Genomic DNA, 11,071 nt, shown 5'->3' on the forward strand with positions numbered 1-11,071 from the left:
GTCATGTCTTTCACAGCCAATGTAGGAGATTTGTTAAGAATATGGTTTGTCCATTGCACAGCTTTTGGCCAGAACGTTTTTGGAACTCCCTTCTCTGTTAAAATAGCTCTCACCATATTCATAATGATTTTATTCTTGCGCTCAGCAACTCCGTTCTGCTGAGGGGTGTAGGAGGTGGTTAACTGCCTTTTGATCCCATGTTCCTTGCAATACTCATTGAATTCTCCAGAATTGTATTCTCCCCCTCTATATGTTCTTAAATACTTGATAAACATACCTGCTTGTTTTTCTACAAGTGTTTTGAATTGATTGAAATGATAGAAAGTTTCTGATTTCTCTAGCACAAAATATATCCATGCTTTCCTAGAAAAATCATCAATAAAACTTATTAGGTACCTCTTGTGGCTGTTTGATGATGGCGTCATCGGGCCACATAAATTAGAATGGATGAGCTGCAATCTCTTAGTGGTTCTCCATGTGTTCTTCTTTGGAAGTGGTACTCGATGTTGCTTTCCTTCATACATGATTCACATGTAGTCTTTGCTTGTCCAATTTCTGGTAAACCAGTGACCATCTTCTTATTGTGCAAGGTGAGAAGACCCTTGTAGCCAAGATGCCCATATCGATGATGCCACAGTTTCTTTTTGTCTAAGACATCAACCTGAAGGCATTTTCTTTTATCTGTCTTACTACAAGATTCAGCAAGTAAAACAAACATTCTATTTGCACTCATAACAGACTCGGCTATTTTACCCTTCGTAGGGTGAAATATACTATATGTTTTACATACTCCTCCCTTGAACAACACATCTAATCCCTTCTCCTGAAGCTACCCAGCACTCAACAAGTTGTTCTTTAGCTCAGGAACATAATACACATCACTCATTACATAGCTTATTCCCTTAAGCATAATTTTCACCATGCCTTTACCATTTACAATCAATTTGTGATTATTCCCAAGCTTGATAGTATGAGAGAAAGTAGTATCCAAGCTTGAGAACATACCTCGATCTCCGCATATGTGATTTGAAGAACTAGAGTCCACGAACCAGGCATCATTTCGCTTTGCTCCTTGAAGTTCCACATATGCCATGAGAAGAACTTCATCTTCCTCCCCCACCTCTGCATAGTGAGCTTCTTTGTTCCATTTTGGGCACTCATACTGAAAATGTCCTAGGCTGTGACATTTATAGCACTCGACCGATGCCTTGATGAAAAATCGCCCTCTACCCCTACCTCTACCTCGGTAGGAATCTCCACCTCTGCCTCGGACATTCAGAGTTTGATCTTCCTCTTCATAACTGGTTCTCCTAAACTTTTGCTCATGAACAGCCAAAGAGCTTTGCAACTCATCAATAGGCATTCTTCTGGTTTCTTTGGATTCCTCAATAGAAACCACCACATATGTGAATTTTTCTGTCAGTGTTCGAAGGATCTTTTCAATGATCTTTGAATCTGGCATATCTTCCCCATTGCTCCGCATTTTATTCGAAACTGTCATTGCTCCGCATTTTATTCGAAACTGTCATTGCTCCGCATTTTATTCGAAACTGTCATTACTCTTGCACAGTAATCATTAATTTTTTCGTCCGTCTTTATGGTAAGGACCTCGAATTCTCTCCTTAGAGTATTGAGAAGAGAATGCTTCACCCTTTCATTTCCTCCAAACTTCCTCTTCATTGAATCCCAAACAATTTTGGATGTTCGACGATCCAAGATTTGTTCAAACACTGTTCGATCAATCGCCTGGAATAGGTAATGCTTCACCTGATGATCCTTTAACTTGAGATCCTCCAAGTGTTTCTGCCGGTCAGCAGTTATCTCAGCTCATTTTGCTGGCTCAGTGTATCCCTATGTAATCAAACTCTATAAGCCTTTTGCTCGCAAAAGATTCTCCATCAATTCACTCCAATGATCATAATTACTATCAAAGTGAGGAATTTTTGTGAGTATTTTGTCGTTGCTCATGTTTTCTCTCTCAGATCACTTGGATTAGCTCTGATGCCAAATGTTGAATTAAGCTCAATAATTCTCAAATAGCACAAGAATCTAATCGTACAATTAATCAACCCCAAGTGCCTTTTATAGGACTTAACAAAAACAAACTCTCCAGAGCTAAAGGACATGACCTGCAACTAAGCTAATGACTGTAACAGAACTTGACTCTAACTAAACCCACAAGAATAGGTCAATTATTCATTAAACAAAACAAACTAACAATGTGATGTATCAGTGAGATGAAGAGAGAGTTAAAAAAAGAGAAATTTTTGATATTTTTTCATATGATAAGGAATATTAGTAAATATGGTATTATAATATGTGTAAATAGGTAATTTTTCCATTATTATAAGGAGGAAAAGGGCCATAAAAATATGACCAAAATGAGCCCCAAATCACACATTATGTTGGGAAATTTACATAAATGTACAACATTAAGAAAATATTTACTATTTATAGCAATAATATTTTTTTTTCACTGAACACTTATAATACAATTATAATACATATTAGCGAGAATAATTTATAAAACTCATATAATACAAGTTTTATTAATGGATACTTAATTTATCACATACTTTAATATACTTATAATACATTGTGTCAATTTCTTACCAAACAAGTATAATATATTTTAAAACACTTATAATACATTTATATTGCATGCATAATTCACTTTTAATACATAGTAGATATATCATAATATTATTATATATTGCTATAAATGATAATAAATAAAAAATATCGCTAAAATCAGTAATTATTTATTAAAAAATGATTTTTCTAGTAATTTTTCCCATTATGTTCAGCACATTTCATGTCAAAATTTCTCCAAAATCTAGCCCATTTAATGGTCCATTTTATCACATATCAGCAGCCCAAAGTCCTTTCTCTCATAAACCTAATATCAAATAAACGAGGGTTCTCTCTCAGTGCTAGCAGCTGATCCCTTTTTCCCTTTCAAGAAAATTTTCAAGCACTTTCGCCATTGACAAGCGCTTGATCCACCATTTTCATGCAAACTTTGAAAACTACAAATACTTCTCCATCTCCTCTTTCTCGTTTGATATTTCAAGGACGTCCATATAGAGGGAACTGGCAAATCTTCTCCATTTTCAGGTAAATCTGAAGCAATCACGTTTTCCTGTATTCGAATCACGTGAAGGTCTACAAGTTCCTCCAAAACCATCAACATTCGGATTCAGAGTGTAGACCAAAAATTCAAAAATCAAAATCCCGCTCAAATCTTACATATTTTCATCTATAAATACACTCTTATTCTTCTGCAAAACCTGGGGGGAAGGAGTCACAGAAATATCGCTCATCTAACTCTATTGTTTTTCATCTCTTTAAACACTTGGTATTTTTCCTCTTGATCTCGGTTCGTATCTTTTTCTTTCGAAGAAGGGGGAGATCTGAAGACTCAAACACTCCAGTTCACTTCCATATGGAAGGTAATTCCGCCGCCCCTGTGTTTATTATCGTGCTCGTTTATAAAATATGATGTGGTAGGTATCTTATTTTAGGTGTTCTTTTCTCCCTGAAATGAGTGGAAATAATTTTCTTTTCTGATGCCATTACAGTAATATAGCACATCAACATTTAGAGATTTGGTTTAGAAATATTTCCTTTGAAATTTACGAATTATGTGTAGTTGGTCCATGTTTATATTTTTATGTTATCTTACTATATTGATTTCTATTTTTGTTAAATGCCTCACTGTCTCGTTTTCCTCCTGTTTTGAGTTTGTTCTGATTTACACTTTTTATTAAGAATATGCAACCAGTCTTTATTATAAGATATTTGGTCGTTGGAAGCTATGTTTATTTAAAACGTTTCTTAACTGTTTATTGGTGAGATTGAAGTTTCTTTTTGCCCCCGTGAGTATTGAAGAAACTCTAGTTCAGGTCTTTATCTCTTGTACTTATAAATCATGTTCATAATAAGAATATACATCTATGGAAATATGTTTAAATGTCTCTGTTAAGTTCCAGAAACTATTTGGTAAAATTGTTTGTTTAAGCCTCTTACCGCTTTAGATCTTATGAGCTCCTAACAAGTTTAAATATTTCTTTAGAAGCTATGCTGAACCATGTTTAAGTTAATCAATTAATCTCAGTGTTTAATCCTTGTAATCTTCTCTATTTGATGGACATCATAATGTTCTTCTGATCCGTAGGATATCAGTACTTTAATTAAGGTTGTTTCTTTGTTTTTTTAATGTCTTAAATTGTCTTTAGGAGATCAGTATGGAAATAGAATATGGTTGTACCATTATAATAGTGTCTACTTACTCTATATACGTTGTGGGGAACTAATTCGCCTCTCTAACTTTCTATTCTCTAACTTTTGTTTGCATGAACACTGGAGCCGAAGAGTCTCGTACTGAGGCTCAACGTCGCCACCAGATCCGTCACTTTCTTTCATTCACATCTCTCGTCCGAACAAAAATGAATCGGAAGAGGGTCTACCTAAAACAATGAAGAACAGAGAGTCCCTTTGGACTTTTGGACTAATGGAACAGTTTATTACTCTGTTCAGCTATTCATTTTTGTTATTGTCGTCTTTGCTGATTAATATGTGTTTGGTTTTATAGTAAATTCATGATTGGCTTTGCATACTTATATGAGGTCTAAAGAGGGAATACACTTTAGTTAACTAAGAAAACAAATTGGGAATAGCTCCAGTGGACTTGATTTTTTTTTTAAAAAACATAGCGCTATACTTCTTTCAAAACCAAGCTATTCAAGACTTTTCTTCTATGAGCTATTTAGCCTTTTATCATGTCTAAAGTTTCCACAAGTTTAAATCAGTTTATATGTCCTGAAAATAGGAAATTTTTTTGACTAAAAAAAAACTGAATGAGTATTTTAGCCATTAGTTATCTTTACTAGATTCATGTATTTGAACTCATTTTTTTAAAATTAAGGAAGTTTACCATAACCTTTTAAAGATTTTTTTTTTTAAAGTTAAAAGCTCTAATTGAGAATTCCTTTTATTATTCTGATCTGTTTTAGTTGACTTGTATTTTTAACTTCATCTTTAAAACTTTGATTGTAAATTAGTGAAGTATCATTACTTTATATTCAGTCTAAAAAAATATATATCTTCTTAGGCCAAAATGCGTGTTATATATAGGTAAAAAATTTGACCTCTTTGGCTTCTTTTAAGAAACCATTGTTGAACTATTTTTATGAAAAATATTTTTTTTTCTAATCAAATATATTTGATTTAACTATTTGTTTTCAAATGCTTAGATCTGCAAGTTATGCGTATTCCTTCAAGCTCAGACTTGTTTTAAAAAAATAAAATAATCAGGTCTTAACCAATTTAATTTCTTTAAAAATTATGATAATTTTTCTCACCTTTTGAGTCTTTACATGTAAAGTTAGTATATTTTAAAATCTTTGACTTTGAAATTTTCTTAAAGTTAATTTAAATCTAGTTATCATAGATATTAATATTTTCCTAAACTTTTCAGTAATATATTTTATAATCCTTTTTTAATTAACATAAGTTTCGTCGGTAATTGTTTTTAACGAATTTTAAAGGATGCTAAATCCCTTCTCTTTAGGATAACTAGAATCCTTATCTAGAATCATATAAGTTTAGTAGACCATTATTTGGAGTTAATTTTAGCATTACATCAGTTAATTATATAGGTATTCTAATTTATCTTAAAAATAATTAGGTGACGACTCCTAAAGTTAATTAATTAGGAGTTATCAATATGTTGTATACCGTTTGACCTCAAGTTAAAATGCGGTATAATAGTATATATGTTAGATGATTAGAAATCATGTTTTCGGCCTTCTTCGGGAATTTCGGGTAGTTGAGAGCATGTATCCTTTATTGTTGTTTACCTATGTTTCGTGTGTTATTAAATTCCTGTTTATAGTTACCTGGAGCATGTTGGCCTTAGTTTAGGATGATTAAAACTTGCCTTAGATGCCTCGACTTTATTTTTTGCTGGCTTAGATCCTTATAGACTGGTGTAGTAGACTAGGGTCTGATGGTTGGGCCTTAACTAGGCAGTAACCTTGCTCTTGTAAGACTCTTGTCCATAATTTCTAAAGTTTCGTGATTCATGAGATACGTTGGTGATATTAGACCCTTGTTTCGGCTCAAGTTTGATTTTGAACAAAGCTCAAATGGTTGTTTTGGCTTATTTAGTTGTGGAAGGCGATCTATGGTGGCTACTGAAATACAACTTAAACTGGGAATCTTTGGCACCTTCAGTTATGTGTTATTTGAGTATTCAGATTCGAGTTTTGGCATCTGACTATAGGATTCTATCAGAGAGTATTCGGGTTATAAGCCCAGCCTCGACCGACTTACCTCTCATGGTGTGCATCCAAATTTGAGTTTTAGCCTTGACCGTATTGACAATTTTGACGAGCATTCGGATTCCGTGTTCGGCCTCGATATTTCTGTCATTATTTTTCAAGATTGGGTGTGGTTCTTAAGTTCATCGTGGTTCAGATTCATTTGTTCCTAGTTTTTGTAGTCTTAGTTATTCTGTGTATCCGACGGGCTTATGGGTGTTTGTCTGGATTTTTATTTTAAATAGAGCACGAGTGCCCTGATTGGGCTTATGGAGGCCCAGTTGGGTGTACTTAGCTGTTGTCTTTCCTAGTTGATACTTTTCACATTCACGTATGATTACTTACTTTCTTACCAAAGGTTTCTATTTCTGACTCCTATGTGGGTTTATTCCTCTTTTTTATATTGTTTTTACCTTTCCTGCTCAATCAACCTATGATGCCTACTAGGTATCTATTGTTTTGGTACTCATGTTGCACTCTGTATCTACTTTTGTAGTGCAGGTCTGAGCCCCAATTACCAACGTTGACTTATCGAGCATGCAACAATCTTTGATGAAGACGCGGGTGAGCACTTAACATTTTAGGATCATTTTTGTCTTCTTTAGCATGGATGACCCGTTTTTTGCATTTTGAGACTAGCCAGTTGTTGTATTTATTTATAGTCCACTTTTGGGACTTGTACTAATCTTTTATTTTGTAGTAGCTCTGTACTTATGACTTTCAGGTTCTTGAAAAGATCAGTTGTATATAGTTAATTGGTTGGTCTTCCGCTTATTATCTTGTCAACATTAGCTTTGCTTATTCTTATTTAATTTCTACCCTTAAACCTATTAGTAGCTATTATGGGTTGGCTTACCTGCCGATGGGTTATGGTAGGTGCCATCACGACTTGAGAAATCAGGTCGTGACAAGTTGGTATCAGCGCCCCAGCTTCAACAGTCTCACTTGTACAGAGCTAACGTCTAGTAATGTCCTGTAGATTTGTGGGGAGACGTCCGTAACCCGTCTTCGACAGGCTACAAGATGTCATTAGGAAAGTTCTCTATGTTGTATCACCTCATGCAGTGTGTGTCTTATTATTTCCATAAAATCTCATTTGCTTCATTCTTTCCTAGGGATGGCTTATACGAGTGGTACAATCGGTGGTGATGACCTGCCAGGACCAGTAGATAGAGCCCCCCCGTATAGGCTAGAGGTCCGCCCCGAGGCAGAGGTAGGGGCGTAGCTCCATCCCCAGATGGAGATATGTCTCTAGAGTTCATAGAGGAGTACCGGGGCTCCCCTATTCCTCCTTAGTTGAAGGGGTAGGATTGGAATAGCTCCCAGCTGCACCGTTCATGACTTCAACTCTGCAGGCGACCATTGACAGTTACTACTCAGAGCAATTGGGGTTATACCTCAGTATTCATGACTCCAGCTATACAAGCACCCATTGCATAGTTACTCTTAGCTATTGGGGTTATACCTCATGTCCCAACATCGGCTCCCTATATGCCAGCACCACAGAATCAGCCTGCATCACCAATTTTTGAGGTTCAGCTGCTCCCAAAATCTATAGCAGCCCAGCCAGTTTCCTCAGTGGGTGTTATGACGTTACAAGAGCAGAAGATATTGGGGGTATTGTAGAGATTGTCATCTACGATGTTTTCAAGAGCAAGCAGGGAAGATGCTATGGAGTTTTTGACTTCTTGCTACAAGCAACTGCAGTCTTTAGGTCTTATGGAGATCAAGGGAGTTGATTTCATTGCTTACCAATTTTGGGGCCTATCCTGGCAGTGGTGGTGTTCCTATTTATATTCTAGATTAGCTGGGTCTCATCCCTTATCATGGACTGAGTTTTCAGAGACTTTCCTATCCAGATATATCCCTAGGAGTGTTAAGGATCGACTTCAAGATTAGTTTATGTGGATAGAGCAAGGCCTTATGACGGTCTCAAAGTACCAGGCCAAATTCCATCAGCTTTCCCATTATGCTACTCTGATTCTACCCACCTAGGAGGAGATGGTGAGATGACTCGTGCGTGGGTTGAGGTATTAGTTGAGATTAGAGAAAGAGCACTTGGTTTCAGCGAGCTATTTATTTCTTGATATTTTTTATCACGCTTGTACCATGGAGAACATTCATCACCAGGCCTAAGGGGTCGCATCAAGAGGGCCAGACACCAGGGTAGCTATAGTGGGTCCCAAAATAGAGGAAAGGGCAGCTATGATAGACCCCGTTAGAGGTTCCACCAGGATAGATACAAATTGGGGTCAGCCCAGTAGGCTTTTTTAGGCAGATCTACAACTTCAGATGGCAGCCAACCCCATTAGGGTGGTTATAGTATGAGCTAGAGCTCGAGAGAATCAGATTCGCTCCTTTCCTATAGCGGTTGGGTTATTATAGGGCGCTCAGCTTCAGGATGTTATGACTGTTGTTCACTTGATCACTTGTCCAGAGAGTGTCCCCATCGAGTTAGATCAATATCAGTAGTGCCACCTCCACTTAGAGGCAAATATCAAAGTAAGGAACGTGGAGGCAGAGACCAGAGTCAGGGTCGCAGAGACAGAAATCAGACACAGGGCCGTGGAGGCAGCCACCAGAGTATTCGAGAAGGTCCTCGAGGAGGCATGATGGATGGTAGGATAGACAGTCGTGGTAGAGGTTTATAGGGATACTTTTATGTCATTCCAGCACAGGCAGAGAGTGAGACATTGGACGGTGTTATCACATGTACTATTTTTATATGCCAGTAGACTTCTTCAATTTTATTTGATCAATGTTCTATGTATTCATATGCGTCCATATATTTTTCTCCCTGTTTAGGCATTAGTTTTGAGCCTTTAGCATTACCATTGCTTGTTTTAGACTCTATTAGGAGAATCTTTAGTAGTGGATCAAGTTTAAAGATCATGTGTGGTGATTAATCAGGGGAATGATACCCAAGAAGATCTTATTCTACTTTATATGCTAGATTTTGATGTTATTCTAAGCATGAATGGGTTTTGTCCTCACCAAATGGTTTTGGATTACTATGCGAAGACCGTTACCTTAGCCATGTCTTGTATTCCTCTGATTTTGTGGAGGGGTTCTTACTGCCACACACCAACGGGGATTATATCTTTTATGAGAGCTCAGCGGTTGGTTGCCTCTGGGTTCTAGTATTTGAAAGTCTATCTGGTATGTATCTAGTGAGGCCCCCTCTATTGATTTGGTTCCTATGGTTTGAGAGTTTATTGTTATATTTCTTACCACCTACCTGACCTATTTTCTATAGACTTGGAGTCGGGCATTAAGCCCATCTCAGTCCCACCTTACCAGATGTCTCCAGTAGAGCTCCAAGAGCTTAGTATTTAGCTTGAGGACCTCCTTGGTAAGGGTTTCATTCATCCAAGTGTATCGACATGGGTTGCTCTTATCTTATTTGTTAAGAAGAAGGATAGGACTATGTAGATGTGCATCGATTACAGGAAGTTGAACAACATGTCTGTGAAGAACCGTTACTCCATGCCATGCATTGATGACCAATTTGATCAGCTATCGAGTGCCGCCATGTTTTCCAAGATTGATATGAGATCCGGCTAAAATCAGTTGAGAATTAGGGTTGCAAATATCCCTAAGATTTCCTTTCGGACCTGCTATGGCCATTACGAGTTTCTTGTTATGTAATTTAGGCTTACTAATGTCCCTACCGCCTTTATAGATTTGACGACCCAAGTATTCAGGCCCTATATTTATTCCTTCGTGATTATGTTTATCGATGACATCTTAGTGTACTTGCGGAGTAAGGAGGAACATGTGCAGCATCTGAGGATTGTGCTCTAGACTTTGAGATGTCAGTGACTTTATTCTATGTTCTGAAAGTGCGAGTTTTGGTTGGAGTCTGGCATTTCAAGGGCACATTGTGTCTAAGGAGGGGATCATGGTAGATCCGACCAAGATTGAGGGTATTCGTGGTTGGGTTAGGACCACATATGTCATAGAGGTTTGGAGCTTTATCGAATTGGATGGTTACTACAAATACTTCGTCAAGGAGTTTTCCACCATTACAGCCACATTGAACTGGTTGACCCGTTAGGATATCCCTTTTTTTGGTCTGAGGAATGTAAGTCAAGCTTTCGGAGGCTCAAAGAGTTACTTACCACTGTTCCAGTTGAGGGTGAGGGCTTTATAATGTATTGTGGTGCATCTGGTGTTGGTCTAGGGTGTGTTTTGATGCAACAGGGCTGGGTTATTTCATATGCTTCTAGGCAGTTGAGAGCACACGAGTGCAACTACATCACTCATAATATATATTTAGTGGCGGTAGTTTTCATGCTCAAGATGTGGAGGAACTACTTGTATGGGGTCCATTGTGAGATATATGGAGATCATCATAGCCTATAGTACATCATGATTCAGCGGAATCTTTATTCTAAACAACGATGCTACATTGAGCTTTTGGAGGACTATGATCTCTCTTTTCTCTACCATCTAGGCAAGGCAAATGTAGTAGCAGACGCCTTGAGATAGAAGGCGGTGAGTATGGGCAGTCTAACCTTCCTTTCTGATTAAGAGCGACCATTGGCTTTGGACATCCAATACTTAGCTAATCGGATGGTATGACTTGATATTTCAAATTCCATTCGAGTATTAGCCCCTATAGGGGTTCAGTTATCTTTACTATATTGGATTCATGATCGTCAGTTTGAGGATTATTCTTTGGTGGCTCTCAAAGATAGGGTGTTGACAGGTGATGCTAGCCAAGCTACTTTAGATTTAGATGGGGT

General features: G+C 37.3%; 1 long non-coding RNA gene across 4 annotated transcripts; it reads left to right on the forward strand.

Moving 5' to 3' along the window:
- The first annotated feature begins 2,889 nt into the window (after nt 1–2,889).
- LOC129893431 (uncharacterized) lies at nt 2,890–7,077 on the forward strand. Of its 4 annotated transcripts, none has more exons than XR_008767504.1 (2): nt 2,890–3,452; nt 6,820–7,077. It is a non-coding gene; the product is annotated as an uncharacterized LOC129893431 (long non-coding RNA). The 4 variants fall into 4 exon arrangements; XR_008767451.1 differs by having other exon boundaries at nt 6,825–7,077; XR_008767470.1 differs by lacking the exon at nt 6,820–7,077 and adding an exon at nt 4,369–4,622.
- Nucleotides 7,078–11,071: the final 3,994 nt, after the last annotated feature.

This window comes from Solanum dulcamara, chromosome 1 (assembly GCF_947179165.1).
Source record: "Solanum dulcamara chromosome 1, daSolDulc1.2, whole genome shotgun sequence".
NCBI classification, from domain to species: Eukaryota; Viridiplantae; Streptophyta; class Magnoliopsida; order Solanales; family Solanaceae; genus Solanum; species Solanum dulcamara.